Here is a 17,361-nt window from a genome sequence, read left to right as displayed (position 1 = left end):
TCCTTACTACCCATCACCGGTCTATCCCATTCCCCCACCCTCCTCCCCTCTGAGGCCCTCAGTTTGTTTCTCATAGTCCATAGTCTCTCATGTTTCATTCCCCCTTCTGATTACCCCCCCTTTCTTTATCCCTTTCTTCCCCTACCGATCTTCCTAGTTCTTATGTTCCATAGATGAGCAAAATCATATGATATTTGTCTTTCTCTGCTTGACATCTTTCACTTAGCATTATCTCCTCCAGTGCCGTCCATGTTGCAGCAAATGTTGAGAATTCATTCTTTTTGATAGCTGAATAATATTCCATTGTATATATGGACCACAACGTCTTAATCCAGTCATCTGTTGAAGGGCATCTCGGCTCCTTCCACGATTTAGCTATTGTGGACAGAGCTGCTATGAACATTGGGGTGCATATGGCCCTTCTCTTCACTATGTCTGTATCGTTGGGGTAAATGCCCAGTAGTGCAATTGCTGTATCATAGGGTAGCTCAATTTTTAAATTTTTAAGGGACCTCCACACTGTTTTCCAGAGTGGTTGTACTAACTTGCATTCCCACCAACAATGTGGGAGGGATCCCCTTTCTCCACATCCTCTCCAGCAATTGTTCTTTCTTGCCTTGTCAATTTTTGCCATTCTAACTGGCATAAGGTGGTATCTCAGTGTGGTTTTCATTTGAATTTCCCTGATGGCTAATGATTTTGAACATTTTTTCATGTGTCTGTTAGCCATTTGTATGTCTTCATTGGAAAAGTGTCTATTTATATCTTCAGCCCATTTTATGATTTGTTTATTTGTTTCTCATGTATTGAGTTTGAGAATTTCATTGTAGATCTTAGATACCAGTCTTTTATCTGTAGTGTCATTTGCAAATATCTTCTCCCATTCCGTGGGCTGCCTCTTAGTTTTTTTGATTGTTTCCTTGGCTGTGGAGAAGCTTTTTATCTTGATGAAGTCCCACAAGTTCATTTTATCTTTTGTTTCTCTTGCCTTTGGAGATGTGTCATGAAAAAGGTTGCTATGGCCGATGTAGAGGTTGCTGCCTATGTTCTCCTCTAGGATTTTGATGGATTCCTGTCTCAAATTGAGGTCTTACATCCATTTAGAGTTTATCCTTGTGTATGGTATGAGAGAGTGGTCAAGTTTCATTCCTTTGCATGTAGCTGTCCAATTCTCTCAGTACCATTTATTGAAGAGACTGTCTTTTTTCCACGGGATGTTTTTTCCTGCTTTGTCAAAATTAGTTGCCCAAAGAGCCGAGAGTCCATTTCTGGGTTCTCTATTCTGTTCCATTGGTCTATGTCTGGTTTTGTGCCAGTACCATGCTGTCTTTGTGATCACAGCTTTATAGTACAACATGAAATCCGGCATTGTCATGACCCCAGCATTGTTTTTCCTTTTCAACAGTTCCTTGGTGATTCAAGGTCTTTTCTAGTTCCATACAAATTTAAGGACTATTTTCTAGTTCCATACAAATTTAAGGACTATTTGTTCCAGTTCTTTGAAAAATGTCATTGGTATTTTGATTGGGATAGCTTTGAAAGTGTAGATTGCTCTGGGCAGCATGGACATTTTAACTATGTTAATTCTTCCAATCCATGAGCATGGAATATTTCTCCAACTTTTTGTGTCTTCTTCAATGTCTTTCAAGAGTGATTTGTAGTTTCTATAATATAGATACTTTACATCTCTGGTTAAGTTAATTCCAAGGTAACGTACGATTTTTGGTGCTGTTGTAAATGGGATGGATTCCCTAATTTCTCTTTCTTCAGTCTCATTGTTCGTGTATAGAAATGCAAATGATTTCTGAGCATTGATTTTGTATCCCGCCACATTACTGAATTGCTCTATAACTTCTAATAGTTTGGGAGTTGATTCTTTTGGGTTTTCCATATAGAGTATCATGTCATCTGCTAAGTGAGACAGTTTGACTTCTTCTTTGGCAATTTGGATAACTTTACACCTTTTTGTTGTCTGATTGCTGTTGCGAGGACTTCTAGTACTATGTTGAATAATAGTGGCAAGAGTGTGCATCCTTGTCGTGTTCCTGATCTTAAGGGAAAGGCTTCCAGCTTTTCCCCATTGAGAATGATATTTGCCGTAGGCTTTTCATAGATGGTTTTTATGAGATTGAGGAACGTACCCTCTATCCCTACACTCTGAAGGATTTTAATGAGGAAAGGATGCTGTATTTTGTCAAATGCTTTTTCTGCATCTATTGAGAGAATCATATGATTTTTGGCTTTTTTCTTATTGATAAAATCTATGACACTAATAGATTTGTGAATGTTGAACCACCCTTGCATCCCAGGGATGAATCCCAGTTGCTCATGATGGATAATCCTTTTAATGTACTGTTGGATCCTATTAGCCAGGATCTTGTTGAGATTTTGGCATCCATATTCATCAGGGAAATCAGTCTGAATTCTCCTTTTTGGTGGGGTCTTTGCCTGGTTTGGGATCAAGGTAATAATATCCTCATAGAATGAGTTTGGTAGCTTTCCTTCTGTTTCTATTATTTGAAATAACTTTAGGAGAATAGGTATTTTTTCTTCTTTGAATGTTTGGTAGAATTCCCCAGGAAAACTGTCAGGGCCTGGGGTTTTGTTATTTGGAAGGTTTTTTATCACTGTTTCAATCTCTTCATAATTAATTGGCCTGTTTAACAAATCAATTTTTTTCCTGTTTCAGTCTTGGTAGTTTATAGTTTTCCAGGAAGGATTCCATCTCTTCCAGATTGCTTAGTTTATTGGCATAAAGCTGTTGATAAAAGTTTCTAATAATCCTTCCAATTTCATGGGTGTTGGTTGTGACCTCTCCCTTTTCATTCATAATTTTATTAATTTGGATCCTTTCTCTCTTCTTTGGATAAGTCTTGCTAGTGGTCTGTCAATTTTATTTATTCTTTCAACGAACCAGCTTCTAGTTCTGTTGATCTGCTCTCCTGTACTCCTGGTTTCTAATTCATAGATTTCTGCTCTAATCTTGGTCAGCTGCTTCCTCGTGCATGGATTAGGCCTGTCCCTCTGTTGCTGTTCCAGCTTCTTGAGGTGAGAATATAAAAACTGCATTTTAGATTTTTCTATTCTTTTGAGTGACGCTTGGATGGCTATGTATTTTCCCCTTAGGACTGCCTTTGCAGTATCTATAGGTTTTGGACCATTGTGTTTTCATTCTCGTTGGTCTCCATAAATTGTTTAAAATGATTTTTGATTTCCTGGTTTACCAGATCATTCCTGAGCAGGATGGTTCTTAGTCTCCAAGTGTTTGAATTTCTTCCAAATGTTGCCTTGTGGTTGAGTTCCAATTTCAAAGTGTTGTGGTCTGAGAATATGCAGGGAATAATTTCAGTCTTTTGGTACCGGTTGAGACCTGTTTTGTGAGCCAGAACATGGTCTATTCTTGAGAATGTTCCATGGGCATTAGAATAGAATGAGTATTCTTTGGTTCTGGGGTGTAGTGTTCTATATATATCTATGAGATCCAACTCGTCGATTATGGCATTCAAAAGTCTTGTTTGGATATCGATTTTCTGCTTAGGTGCTATGTCTATTCTGATAGTGGAGTGTTGAGGTCCCCTACTATTAGTGTATTTTTATCTATATGTCTCTTTATTCTGGTTAAGAGCTGGCATGTATATCTTGCTGCTCCCCTGTTTGGGGCATATATGTTTATAATTGTCATATCCACTTGTTGGATACATCCTTTCAGAGTACTATAGTGCCCTTCTGCATCTCTAACTATAGTCTTTAGTTTAAAATCCGATCTGTCTGATATGAGAATTGCTACCACAGCTTTCTTTTGAGATCCATTGGCATGAAAGATGGTATTACATCTCTTTAATTTCAGTCTGAATGTATCTTTAGGTTCAAAATGAGTCTCTTGTAGACAGCAAATGGATGGGTCATGTCTTTTTATCCAATCTGCAACCCTGTGGCACTTTATGGGAGCATTGGGCCATATACATTGAGACTGATTATTGAGAGATATGATTTTAATGATGCCATGTTGCCAGTAAAGTCTTTGTTTCTATAGATTGTGACTTTCTGTTCTGTATCACTCTTGGGGGCTTTTTACTTTTATAGAACCCCCCACCTGTACGGCTGGTTTCATGGTTACAAAATTGGTCAATGACTGGCGATTCTGGAAGTTCTTTATCTCTCCATCAATTCTGAATGACCGCCTTGCTGGATAAAGGATCCTTGGCTGCATGTTTTTCTCTGAAAGAACTTTAAAAATGCCCCCCCCCCAACCATTTCTCTCATTCCAAGTCTGTGTAGACATGTCTGATGTAATTCTGATGCCTTTGCCTTGGTACATGAGAAATTTCTTTGCCTTGGCCGCTTTCAATACTGTATCCTTGGATCTAATATTTGCAAATTTCACTATGATGTGACGTGGCGTAGGTTTGTCGTGGTTGAGCTTGGGAGGGGTCCTCTCTGCCTCTTGGACACGAATGTTTGTTTCCTTCCCTAGATTAGGAAGTTTTCAGCTATAATTTGTTCAAATATGTCTTCTAGACCTCTGTTTTTCTCCACCCCCTCAGAGATGCTGATGATTCTGACATTGGAAAGTTTCATTGAGTCAGTAATGTCCTGTAACCTCCATTCTTGATATTGGATTTTTTTGAGCCACACTTCTATTTTAGTTTTCTCTTCTACTTACCCAACCTTCAATTCACCAATACGTTCTTCTGCCTCATTCACCCTGCCGTCAGAGCATCTAGTTTTGACTGCATTTGATTCATAGAATTTTTAATTTCTGCCATATTCACCCTCAGAGATTCTATATTCTCATTAACATTTTCATTAATACTTTTTTCAAGTCTACACATCATCTTGACCATTGTTACTCTGAATTCCATTTCTGATAATTTGGTTATATCCATATCCGTTAGTTCTGTGGCAGAGGCCACAGACTCATTGTTTTTTCTTTGTTTGGGGGGTTTTCTCCTTCTCGTCATTCTGATGAGGAGAGGGTGCGGGGTTGTCCAGTGCCCAAATTATTGACGGGACCCAGGCCATGCGCCCTTATTTTATAGGGATCTTAGGGATGTGGGCTTCTTGAGTTTTCAGCCTGCCCTCTGGGGAAAGGGCCTGCTGCACTGATACTCAGGCAACCCTGTTTGGGTACAGTCTCCCTGTCCCCTGCTATGGGGGTGGGGGTGGGCACACTGGGAGCCAGTCCTTCCAGGCTTTTGTTCTCTGGCAGCTTTCCCTGGTGGTTTGCTGTGCCTCTTCTGAGAGTCAGAGCAGCAGTGGCCGAATCCCTGCCTCTGTCTCAGAACAGAGGGATCACCTACCGTTCTCCACTAATGTTCTGGCCACCTTAACTCTGTTACTGTTGGTGCTGCTCAACCCTGCAGTGTCCCTGGATGTGCGCCCCACAGCCTGCGTCGCAGCCCTCACTTCCAGGGCTGGCGCTTCTCTGTCCTTTTTTGTTTCTAACACCGTCAGATGCCAGCCACCAGCCGCCCCCGTGAGCTCTGGAGCCTCCGGTCTCAGTCTGGTTGAGTGAGTTCCCCAGCTCACGGTCTCAGTCTGCTGTCTCGCAGGTACCCGTCCTCGAGTCCGCCCACTCCCCTGTGTGGGTGGCTACCGCTTCCTGGCGCCCGAACTCGGTGGCTCCCTCCCTCTCCTGTTTTTCTTCTGGTATCTGTGCCCATTTTCATGGCTCCCCACTTTGTACCTCTATACTCATCACTGGAGATGTTCATTTGTAGAGATCCAGATGTATCTTCCTGTGTCTCAGGCTGATTCCATGGACGTTCAGAATGTTCTGGTACCTATCTAGCTCGACTAAGGGGACCAGCTGAAATAGGGGTCCCCTACTCCTCTGCCATCTTACCTTCCGGTTCCTTAGTTATATACAATTTGATCTCATTTTAGGTTTGTGTATTATCAACCACAGTCAGGACACTGAAAGTTTTATCATCCCTAGAAACACACCCCCCATTTTGCTGCTTTACAACTATGTCCACCTCCCCCCTCTCCTATCCCCATCCCCATCCTTGTCCCTAAGCACTGGCAACCTTGTTCTCTGTTTCTAAAAACAGTGTCATTTCAAAACTGTTATATAAAGGAATCAAACAACACAAAGCATATGTGATTTTTTTTCACTTAGCATAACTCTTTTAATATCCATTGAAGTAATTGTATATATCCATGATTTGTTCCTTTTAATTGCTGAGTAGTATTTCATGGTATAGATGAAACAGTTGAACTATTTACCCATGTAACTTACCTATATTGTCATAATTGAAGGGAGTCTCTTCTAGACAGCATTAAAAGTGTTATGTTTTTTCATCTAATTTACCAATTTGTCTTTTTATTGCTATATTTAAACCATTTGTATTGAAGGTAAATGTTTCCATGTTGACACTTAAGTCTGCCTTTTTATTGTTAATTTTCTGTTAATTTCCTCTCATTCTTGGTCCTTTGTTTCTATTTTCTTGCTTTCCTTGGGCTATTTGAACTATTTTTTTGGATTCCACCTTGATTTATTTATAGTGTTCTTGAGTATATTTCTTTGTATAGTTTTTTTGTGTGTGTGGTCATTCTGGGTATTATGATATAAACATGTGACATTACAGTCTACCAATAACAACATTTTACTACTTTGTGTTAAGTGTAGAGTTTCACTTCTACCTAGATCTCTTTACTTTCTCCTCTTTTAAATTTCATTGGCTTGAGTATCAGATGACATTAACAATTTTATTTCAATCATCACACATGATTGATTTATGAAACCCATGAAAAGAAGGATACTCCATTGTATGTACCCACATTCTTATTATTTCTGTTGTTCCTTCTTTTCTGATGCTCCAAGATTTCCTCTCTTATCTGTCCTTTTCTATTTGACAAATTACTTTTGGCCATCCTTAAGGGTACATTTGCTAACAAAAAAAATTTTTTTTTCATCTGAAAATGTCTTTTTTCCCCCCTTTTTATTCCTGAAGGGCAGTGTTCCCAGCCATAATATTCATGGTTGATTTTTTTCCCCTTTCAATTCTTGAAAATGGTGCGTCAGTTTCTTTTGGTTCCCATGGTTTTAGATGAGAAATCTATTGACATTTGAACATTTTCCTCCTGCAGGTAATGTATCACTTCTCTGTAGCTTCTTTCAATATATATATTTTTTATTTGTCTTTGGCACAGATTTATTTTGGTTTATCCTTTCTGGGTTCCCTCAGCTTCTTGAATTTATATGTTTGTGTGTGTCATCAAATTTGGGAAGTTTTCAGTGATTTCTTCTTCAAGTACTCAGTGAACCCCACTCTCTTCTCTTTTTCTAGGGCTCTAATGAAAGAAATGTTGGTTTTTTTCATAGTCTTTTAGGTCTCTTAGACTCTGTTTATTTTTTAAAGTCTATTTCTCCTTGTTGTTTAAATCACCTGTCCAAATTGGGCAAATGATTTCCTCAAGTTCAGTAATTCTATCCTCTGTCATTACCATTATACTATTGAGCCCAGCCAGTGAGGTTTTTGTTTTGTTTTGTTTTGTTTTTAAATCACTGTTGTATTTATCAGTTCTTTAATTTCCATTTGGGTCTATTTTTGTAATTTAGATTTCTTTGGTAAGATTTTGTAATTGTTTTTATTTGCTCCAAGAAAATTTGTTGTTGATTGTTGAAGCATTTTTATAGCAGCTGTTTTAAAATCCTTATCAGATAATTTCAACTTATTCGATTTCAGATCTTACTCATCTCAGTGTTAATGTCAGTTGATTGATTTACTGGTGTTGGGGCTTCCATTTCCTCTTAGCACTGCCTGGGGGAGTGGAACAAATTTCCTGATTGAACTACCAAGTGTCTTAGAGAAGGAAGAGAGTCTCAGGCCCATGATGACAAAGAAGCTTCCTGGACTGGGCCACCTGTCATGGTGGTATTTTTCTGCTGGTTCTGCCCACCCAACAAGTATGCCAGGGACTTTTAACATAGTGGGATCTTTTGTTTGTATTTTCCCTAGGCTGTAAACCTATGTAGGGAAAATCAAGACTAGCAGGCAGTAGTTGTGCAGCTGTCACTCCTGTGAATGGCACATGATAGACTGTGTAAGAAGGCACGAGTGGTGGGCTGGCTGTGCTATTGTTCTCCAATACCCGGAGCCTCTTTGAAATCCAGTTTATCCATGTGACTCACCTGGCTAACAAAACCTAAGCAGGAATGAGTATCACCTACAGGTGAAAGCACTGAGAGCCAGGAGGATCTGTGCATCTTACTCTTCCTTCTGTCACAGTCACTGATGATGTTTCAGATGGTGGCTGTTCCATCAGCCCACATCCCAGAGTGGGAATGATGACAGTTCAGAGCAGAGCCCCCGCAGATCTAGGAAAGCACATTGATGTGAGTGATATAAATGAGCAGGAACCTTTGTGTGAATCGTGAAGATTTGGGGTGTTGTTTGTCACCATGGCATCACTTAGCCTACTCTGCAGTGAATTTTGCTTAAAGGAAAAATTGAGTGAAGAGGCAAATCCTGATAACCCTGGAGGGTACTAGAAATGCACAAAACCATATATACTAAAAATTACATAAATTAAGCACTTTGTGAATTCAGCTTGTGTTCTTCAGTTAAACATAACAAACGGGGTTTTACTCTACAGAAAATAAAATCCTTAAGTTTGCTTTGACAGCATCTGTCTATATTAGGCTACCTAAGTAGTCTATAAAGATATTTGCAATGTAGTGTGATTTAGAGTAGAAAAACAGAGAAATGAGGCTATTTAAGAGAAATTTTTATTTCTGTCTCTGCCTGTTGTGGTCTGAATACCACCCCCCACCACCTCCAAATTCATTTGTTGAGCTCTAAAGCCCAATGTAAAGGTATTAAGAGGTAGGGGTCTTTGGGAGATGATTAGGTCACAAGGACTCTGCATATTAATTATCAGATTAATGCTCTTAAAAAAGAAACCCAAAATTTACCTTCTACCATGTGAGAAGATAGCAAAAAATTGGCATCTGCAACCCTAAAGAGGACTCTCACCAGAAGCTGACTATGCTAGTACCCTGATCTTGGCCTCTCAGCCTCCAAAACTGTGAGAAATAAATGTCTGGTGTTTATAAGCCACCAGTCTCAGGTATTTTGTTATAGCAGCCTGAATGGACTAAGACACCACCGCAGAACAGACTCCAGCATTAGGGATCATTAACCTCATGGCTTTATGCTTATCCCTCAATTTTTGCTATCTGTAGCATTTGCATTTCTTTGTCAGTCTTCTGCAAATTTCTGTCTCCATTTAATAGCCTTGTATTGAGACCTCCACAGGTCAGTAATGGAATGAGTTCAGATTGTACCAGACCACAAGTACAGCCTCCAGGTATGAACAAGATCATAGGGAAACGGGTTACCATACAGAAAAAAATCAATTTTCCTTTGGGAACTCTTTTAAAAAAAAAGATTTTATTCATTCATTTGACAGAGAGACAGCCAGCGAGAGAGGGAACACAAGCAGGGGGAGTGGGAGAGGAAGAAGCAGGCTCATAGCGGAAGAGCTTGATGTGGGGCTCGATCCCATAATGCCAGGATCACACCCTGAGCCAAAGGCAGACGCTTAACCCCTGTGCCACTCAAGCACCCCTCCTCTGGGAACTCTTAAGAAACTCACAGAACTTATATTATTGCCAGATGATGTTTATTAGATTAAGATGGCTTTGACACATTTTCCCGATGGTCCTAATGTAATCTGTCCTGAGGAAAAGATGTCCTGGTCTTTTCAAGAGTTTGAAGAAATATTTTAGTCAAATTCTTAGAAATTTGTACCTTTTTACAATATAGAATGTGTGAAAGTGAAATCACTTTAAAATGAAATTAAAATGACATGTACCTCTGAATTAAGAAACAACAAAAACCGCTTCTTGGGAGGAGTTAAGATGGCAGAGGAGTAGGGGACCCCTTTTTCAGCTGGTCCCCTGAGTCAAGCTGGAGAGGTACCATACCAGCCTGAACATCCACAGAATCAGCCTGAGATGCAAGAAGATACATCTGGATCTCTACAAATGAACATCTCCAGCGCTGAGTATTGAGGTACGAAGCGGGGAGCCGTGAAAACCGCACAGATATTGGAAGATAAACAGAAGGGGGAGGGAGCCACCGCGTTCGGGCGCTGGGAAGCGGTAGCCACCTGCACGTGGGCACAGGCGGATTTCTGGATGGCACCTGAGAGAAAACAGACTGTGACCCTGAGTCGGAAGCACGCGCCACCAGACTTCTCATGGAACGCCGGTGTGCTCACTGGATCCAGACGGAGACCGGGAGATCAGGGAGCGCTCGGGGGTGGCTGGCGGCTGGCAGTTGGCGGTATTAGAAACACAAAGGACAGAGAAGCACCGGCCCTGGTAGTGAGGGCTGGGATGCAGGGTGTGGGGCAGACGTCCTGGGACGCTGCAGGGTTGAGCAGCACCAACAGAAACAGAGTTAAAGTGGCCAGATCATCGGTGAAGAATGGCCCGCAATCCCCTCTGTTCTGTGACAGAGGCTGAGATTCTGCCACTGCTGCTCTGTCTCTCAGAAAAGGCACAGATAACCACCAGGGAAAGCTCCCAGAGAACAAAATCCTGGAAACACCAGCTCACAGGGTGCCCATCCCCATCCCCCCTCACAGGAGACACAGAGACCCTACCCAAACAGGGTTGCCTGAGAATTGGCGCAGCAGGCCCCTCCCCCAGAAGGCAGGCTGAAAAATCAAGAAGCCCACATCCCTAAGATCACTATAAAACAAGGGCACACGGCCTGGGTCCCAGTCAATAATTTGGGCTCTGAACAACCCCGCAACCTTTCCTCATCAGAAGGACGAGAAGGAGAAATCCCCCCCCAGCAAACAAAAGACAATGAGTCTGTGGCCTCTGCCACAGAGCTAATGGATATGGATGTAACCAAATTATCAGAAATGGAATTCAGAGTAACAATGGTCAAGATGATGTGTAGACTTGAAAAAAGTATTAATGAAAATGTTAATGAGAATATAGAATCTCTAAGGGAGGAAATGAGAGCGAATACGGCAGAAATTAAAAATTCTATGAACCCAATGCAGTCAAAACTAGAGGCTCAGATGGCCAGGGTCACTGAGGCAGAGGAACGTATTAGCGAATTGGAGGATGGGTTAGTAGAAGAAAAAACAAAAATAGAAGCTGGACTTAAAAAAATCCACGCCCACGAATGTAGGTTACAGGAGATTACTGACTCAATGAAACTTTCCAATGTCAGAATCATTGGCATCCCTGAGGGGGTGGGTGGAGAAAAACAGAGGTCTAGAAGAGATATTTGAACAAATTGTAGCTGAAAACTTCCTAATCTAGTGAAGGAAACAAATATTGGTGTCCAAGAGGCAGAGAGGACCCCTCCCAAGCTCAACCATGACAAACCTATGACACGTCACGTCATAGTGCATTTCGCAAATATTAGATCCAAGGATACAGTATTGAAAGTAGCCAGGGCAAAGAAATTTCTCACATACCAAGGCAAAGGTACCAGAATTATGTCAGACCTGTCTACACAAACCTGGAATGAGAGAAAGGTTGGGGGAGCATTTTTAAAACTCTTTCAGAGAAAAACATGCAGCCAAGGATCCTTTATCCAGCAAGGCTGTCATTCAGAATTGATGGAGAAATAAAGACCTTCCAGAATCACCGGTCATTGACCAATTATGTAACCACGAAACCAGCTGTACAGGTGATATTAAGGGGGCTTCTATACAAGTAAAAAGGCCCCAAGAGTGATACAGAACAGAAAGTCACAACTGATACAAACAAAGACTTTACAGGCAACATAGCATCATTAAAATCATATCTCTCAGTATTCAGTCTCAATGTGAATAGCTCAAATGCTCCCATAAAGTGCCACAGGGTTGCAGATTGGATAAAAAGAAATGACCCATCCATTTTCTGTCTACAAGAGACTCATTTTGAACCCAAAGATACATTCAGACTGAAAGTAAAGGGATGGAGTACCACCTTTCACGCAAATGGACCTCAAAAGAAAGTTGGGGTAGCAATTCTCATATCAGACAGATTGGATTTTAAACTAAAGACTATAGTTAGAGACACAGAAGGGCACTATATTTTTCTTAAAGGATGTATCCAACAAGTGGATATGACAATTATAAATATATATGCCCCCAACAGGGGAGCAGCAAGATACACAGGCCACCTCTTAACCAGAATAAAGAGACATATAGATAAAAATACATTAATAGAAGGAGACCTCAACACCCCACTATCAGAAATAGACAGAACAACCTTGCAAAAACTAAGCGAAGAATCAAAGGCTTTAAATGCCATACTCGACAAATTGGACCTCATAGATATATATAGAACACTACACCCCAGAACCAAAGAATACTCATTCTATTCTAATGCCCATGGAACATTCTCAAGAATAGACCATGTTCTGGGACACAAAACAGGTCTCAACCGATACCAAAAGATTGAAATTATCCCCTGCATATTCTCCGACCACAACACTCTGAAATTGGAACTCAACCACAGGAAAAATTTGGAAGAAACTCAAACACTTGTAGACTAAGAACCATCCTGCTCAGGAATGAGTCGATAAACCAGGAAATCAAAAATCAATTCAAACAATTTATGGAGACCAACGAGAATGAAAACACAACGATCCAAAACCTATGGGATATTGCAAAGGCAGTCCTAAGGGGCAAATGCATAGCCATCCAAGTGTCACTCAAAAGAATAGACAAATCTAAAATGCAGTTTTTATATTCTCACCTCAAGAAGCTGGAACAGCAACAGAGGGACAGGCCTAATCCATGCACGAGGAAGCAGCTGACCAAGATTAGAGCAGAAATCTATGAATTAGAAACCAGGAGTACAGGAGAGCAGATCAACAGAACTAGAAGCTGGTTCTTTGAGAGAATAAATAAAATTGACAAACCACTAGCAAGACTTATCCAAAAGAATAGAGAAAGGACCCAAATTAATAAGATTATGAATGAAAAAGGAGAGGTCACGACCAACACCCATGAAATTGGAAGGATTATTAGAAACTTTTATCAACAGCTATATGCCAATAAATTAAGCAATCTGGAAGAGATGGAGGCCTTCCTAGAAACCTATAAGCTACCAAGACTGAAACAGGAAGAAATTGATTTGTTAAACAGGCCAATTAATTATGAAGAGGTTGACAGTGATAAACAACTTCCAAATAACAAAACTCCAGGCCCGGATGGATTTCCTGGGGAATTCTACCAAACATTCAAGGAAGAAATAAAGCTTTTCTCCTAAAGCTATTTCAAAAAATAGAAACAGAAGAAAAGCTAACAAACTCATTCTATGAGGCCAATATTACCTTGATCCCCAAACCAGGCAAAGACCCCACGAAAAAGGAGAATTACAGACCGATTTCCCTAATGAATAACGCCAAAATCCTCAAAAAGATCCTGGCTAATAGAATCCAACAGTACATTAAAAGGATTATCCATCCTGACCAAGTGTAATTCATCCCTGGGATGCAAGCGTGGTTCAACATTCGCAAATTGAAAAGCGTGATACATCATATCAACAAGAAAAGAATCAGGAAACATATGATCCTCTCAATTGATGCAGAAAAAGCATTTGACAAAATATAGCATCCTTTCCTGATTAAAACCCTTCAGAGTGTAGGAATAGAGGGTACATTTCTCAATCTCATAAAAGCCACCTATGAAAAGCGTACGGCAAATATTATTGTCAATGGGGAAAAGCTGGAAGCCTTTCCCTTAAGATCAGGAACACGACAAGGACGCCCACTCTCACCACTATTATTCAACATAGTACTAGAAATCATTGCAACAGCAATCAGACAACAAAAAGGGATAAAAGGTATCCAAATTGGCAAAGGAGAAGTCAAAATGTCTCTCTTCACAGATGACAGATACTCTATATGGAAAACCCAAAAGAATCCACTCCCAAACTATTAGAAGTTATAGAGCAATTCAGTAATGTGGCAGGATACAAAATCAATGCTCAGAAATCAGTTGCATTTCTATACATGAATAATGAGACTGAAGAAAGAGAAATTAGGGAATCCATCCCATATACAATAGTACAAAAACCATACGTTACCTTGGAATTAACTTAACCAGTGACATAAAGATCTATATTCTAGAAACTATAAATCACTCTTGAAAGGCATTGGGGAAGACACAAGAAGATGGAGAAATATTCCATGCTCATGGATCGGAAGAATTAACATAGTTAAAATGTCCATGCTACCCAGAGCAATCTACACTTTCAATGCTATACCATTCAAAATACTGATGACATTTTTCAAAGAACTGGAACAAATAGTCCTTAAATTTGTATGGAACCAGAAACGGCCCCAAATCTCCAAGGAACTGTTGAAAACGAAAAACAAATCTGGGGGCATCACAATGCTGGATTTTGAGCTATACTACAAAGTTGTGATCACAAAGACAGCATGGTACTGGCACAAAAACAGACACAAAGACCAATGGAACAGAATAGAGAACCCAGAAATGGACCCTCGGCTCTTTGGGCAACTAATATTTGATAAAGCAGGAAAAAAATCCGGTGGAAAAAAGACAGTCTCTTCAATAAATGGTGCTGGGAGAATTGGACAGCTATATGCAAAAGAATGAAACTTGACCTCTCTCTCACACCATACACAAAGATAAACTCTAAATGGATGAAAGACCTCGATGTGAGAGAGGAATCCATCAAAATCCTAGAGGAGAACATAGGCAGCAACCTCTACGACATCGGCCAAAGCAATATTTTTCATGACACATCTCCAAAAGCAGAGAAACAAAAGATAAAATGGACTTGTGGGACTTCATCAAGATAAAAACCTTCTGCACAGCCAAGGAAACAGTCAAAAAAAACTAAGAGGCAGCCCACGGAATGGGAGAATATATTTGCAAATGACACTACAGATAAATGACTGGTATCTGAGATCTACAAAGAAATTCTCAAACTCAATACACGAGAAACAAATAAACAAATCAACAAATGGGCAGAAGATATGAACAGACATCTCCCAATGAAGACATACAAATGGCTAACAGACACATGAAAAAATGTTCAAAATCATTAGCCATCAGGGAAATTCAAATCAAAACCACACTGAGATACCACCTTATGCCAGTTAGAATGGCAAAAATTGACAAGCAAGAAACAACAATTGTTGGAGAGGATGTGGTGAAAGGGGATCCCTCCTACATTGTTGGTGGGAATGCACGTTGGTACAGCTACTCTGGAAAACAGTGTGGAGGTCCCTTAAAAAGTTAAAGATTGATCTACCCTATGATCCAGCCATTGCACTACTGGGTATTTATCCCAAAGATACAGACATAGTGAAGAGAAGGGCCATATGCACCCCAATGTTCATAGCAGCATTTTTCACAATAGCCAAAGTGTGGAAAGAACCGAGATGCCCTTCATCAGATGACTGGATTAAGAAGTTGTGGGCCATATATACAATGGAGTATTGCTCAGCTATCAGAAAGAACGAATTCTCAACATTTGCTGCAACATGGATTGCACCAGAGGAGATAATGCTAAGAGAAATAGGTCAAGCAGAGAAAGACAAGTATCATATGATTTCGCTCATCTATGGAACATAAGAACTAGGAAGATCGGTAGGGGAAGAAAAGGATAAAGAAGGGGGGGTAATCAGAAGGGGGAATGAAGCATGAGAGACTATGGACTATGAGAAACAAACTGAGGGCCTCAGAGGGGAGGAGGGTGGGGGAATGGGATAGACCGGTGATGGGTAGTAAGGAGAGCACGTATTGCATGGTGCACTGGGTGCTATACGCAACTAATGAATCATCTAACTTTACATCGGAAACCGGAGATGTACTGTATGGTGACTAACATAATATAATAAAAAAACATTTAAAAAAAAAAGACACAACAAAAACCTTTTTCCCCTTAAGCCCCTGGGCCAAACTCTGGTGCTATCTTTAAGCACAGTTTTCTACTAAGGACACCTGGGTCATCCAGCTCATTATTTTTCCCCCTTTGATCTTTGTTCTATAGCTGCTACCACCTACTATTTATTCTTGAGGTTTCTGTTTCCCCTAAGTCTAGCAAAGAAACAAGTTTCTTTTTCTGCATCTACTGATATTTTTTTGCTGTTCTGATAAGGTATATTATAGACTTTTTTTTATTTAAGAATTTTATTATCCGTAAGGTATAAATAAAGAGAAATAAAGCAAAGAATACAAAATTTGGGCAAGTGTCAACAATATCCCTATAATTATTCTCTGGCTTGGAAAAAATGTAGATGGAAGTGGATTGAACACACTGGCAGAAACTATGAAAATCAACTTTAAAAGAACTCTTGGAGAGGATTTAAGACAGCAGAGGAGTAGGGGGACCCTAAGTTTGTCTTGCCCTCGAATACAACTAGATAGTTATCAAATCATTCTGAATACGTGAGAAATCAATTGGAGGTCTGAGAAAACAAATACTGCAAGTCTACAAGTAGAAAAGTGACCACTGTTTGGGAGGTAGGAGGTGCAGAGACTTGAATCCCGTGTGATATAGATGAGGATATGGCGGCCAGGAGGGAGCCTGCTTAAGGGGGCTACCACAGAGTATTATAAACAGAAGTGCACAGAATTAGAACTTTTACAAGTCTGCTACAGTGGGGGACATGCCAGGCTTAAAGGTGTTCATATGGCAAAGTGGGACACAATCACTGGTGTGACACCATGATCTGAGAATCCCCTGGGTTGCAAGAACAGGTGGCACCTAAGCACAGCATAGTTCCCAGGCATAGGAGTGTGGAAGCTGGTTGTGAACAGTAAGTCTAGGAGCTAGCTTTCTGCTCTGTGTTGCCATAGACTGTGAACTGCTGTGCAGTCATGTACTGCTTTCCTGGGACCAGTCCAACAAAAGGTAGAAGTGTGGTGAGACCATCCCCAAGAGGAAGAGCAGGAGTCCCTGCCACGGCAGTCCCTAGAATTTGGAGTTTTGAAACTCGGCTGTGTGCCTGATCTAAAAAAATAACACAGACACAGGCAGGATGAACACAGAGTTCTGACAGCGTGATTGATCGCTCTTCTGTAAGGGCTCAGTGGAGTGGGGGCAAGAATTCTCTGCTCTGGGGCTAGAGAATGGGCACTGCCATATTCATCCTACCCACCAGTGCTGTAGGTCTTCAAGGAGCAAAACAGCACCACCTAGTGGAGTCCAGAGCCTCTTAGACCAAGTCCTGCCTCCCAGCACACTGGAAGCTGTTTTCACCAGGGCAGGTCCCCCTGAGAATGAGTGCAAAAAGATCCTCCCCAGGAAGACCAGCACAAACAATTTGCTCACACCAAGTTTACTGATCATAGAGGACTGCAAAGTTCCAGCTCTAGGGAAAAATAGTATCTAGCATCCTTTATATTTTTATTCTT

The sequence above is a fragment of the Ursus arctos genome, unplaced genomic scaffold, assembly GCF_023065955.2.
Source record: "Ursus arctos isolate Adak ecotype North America unplaced genomic scaffold, UrsArc2.0 scaffold_28, whole genome shotgun sequence".
NCBI lineage: Eukaryota > Metazoa > Chordata > Mammalia > Carnivora > Ursidae > Ursus > Ursus arctos.
Note: the sequence above shows the minus strand (reverse complement) of the source record.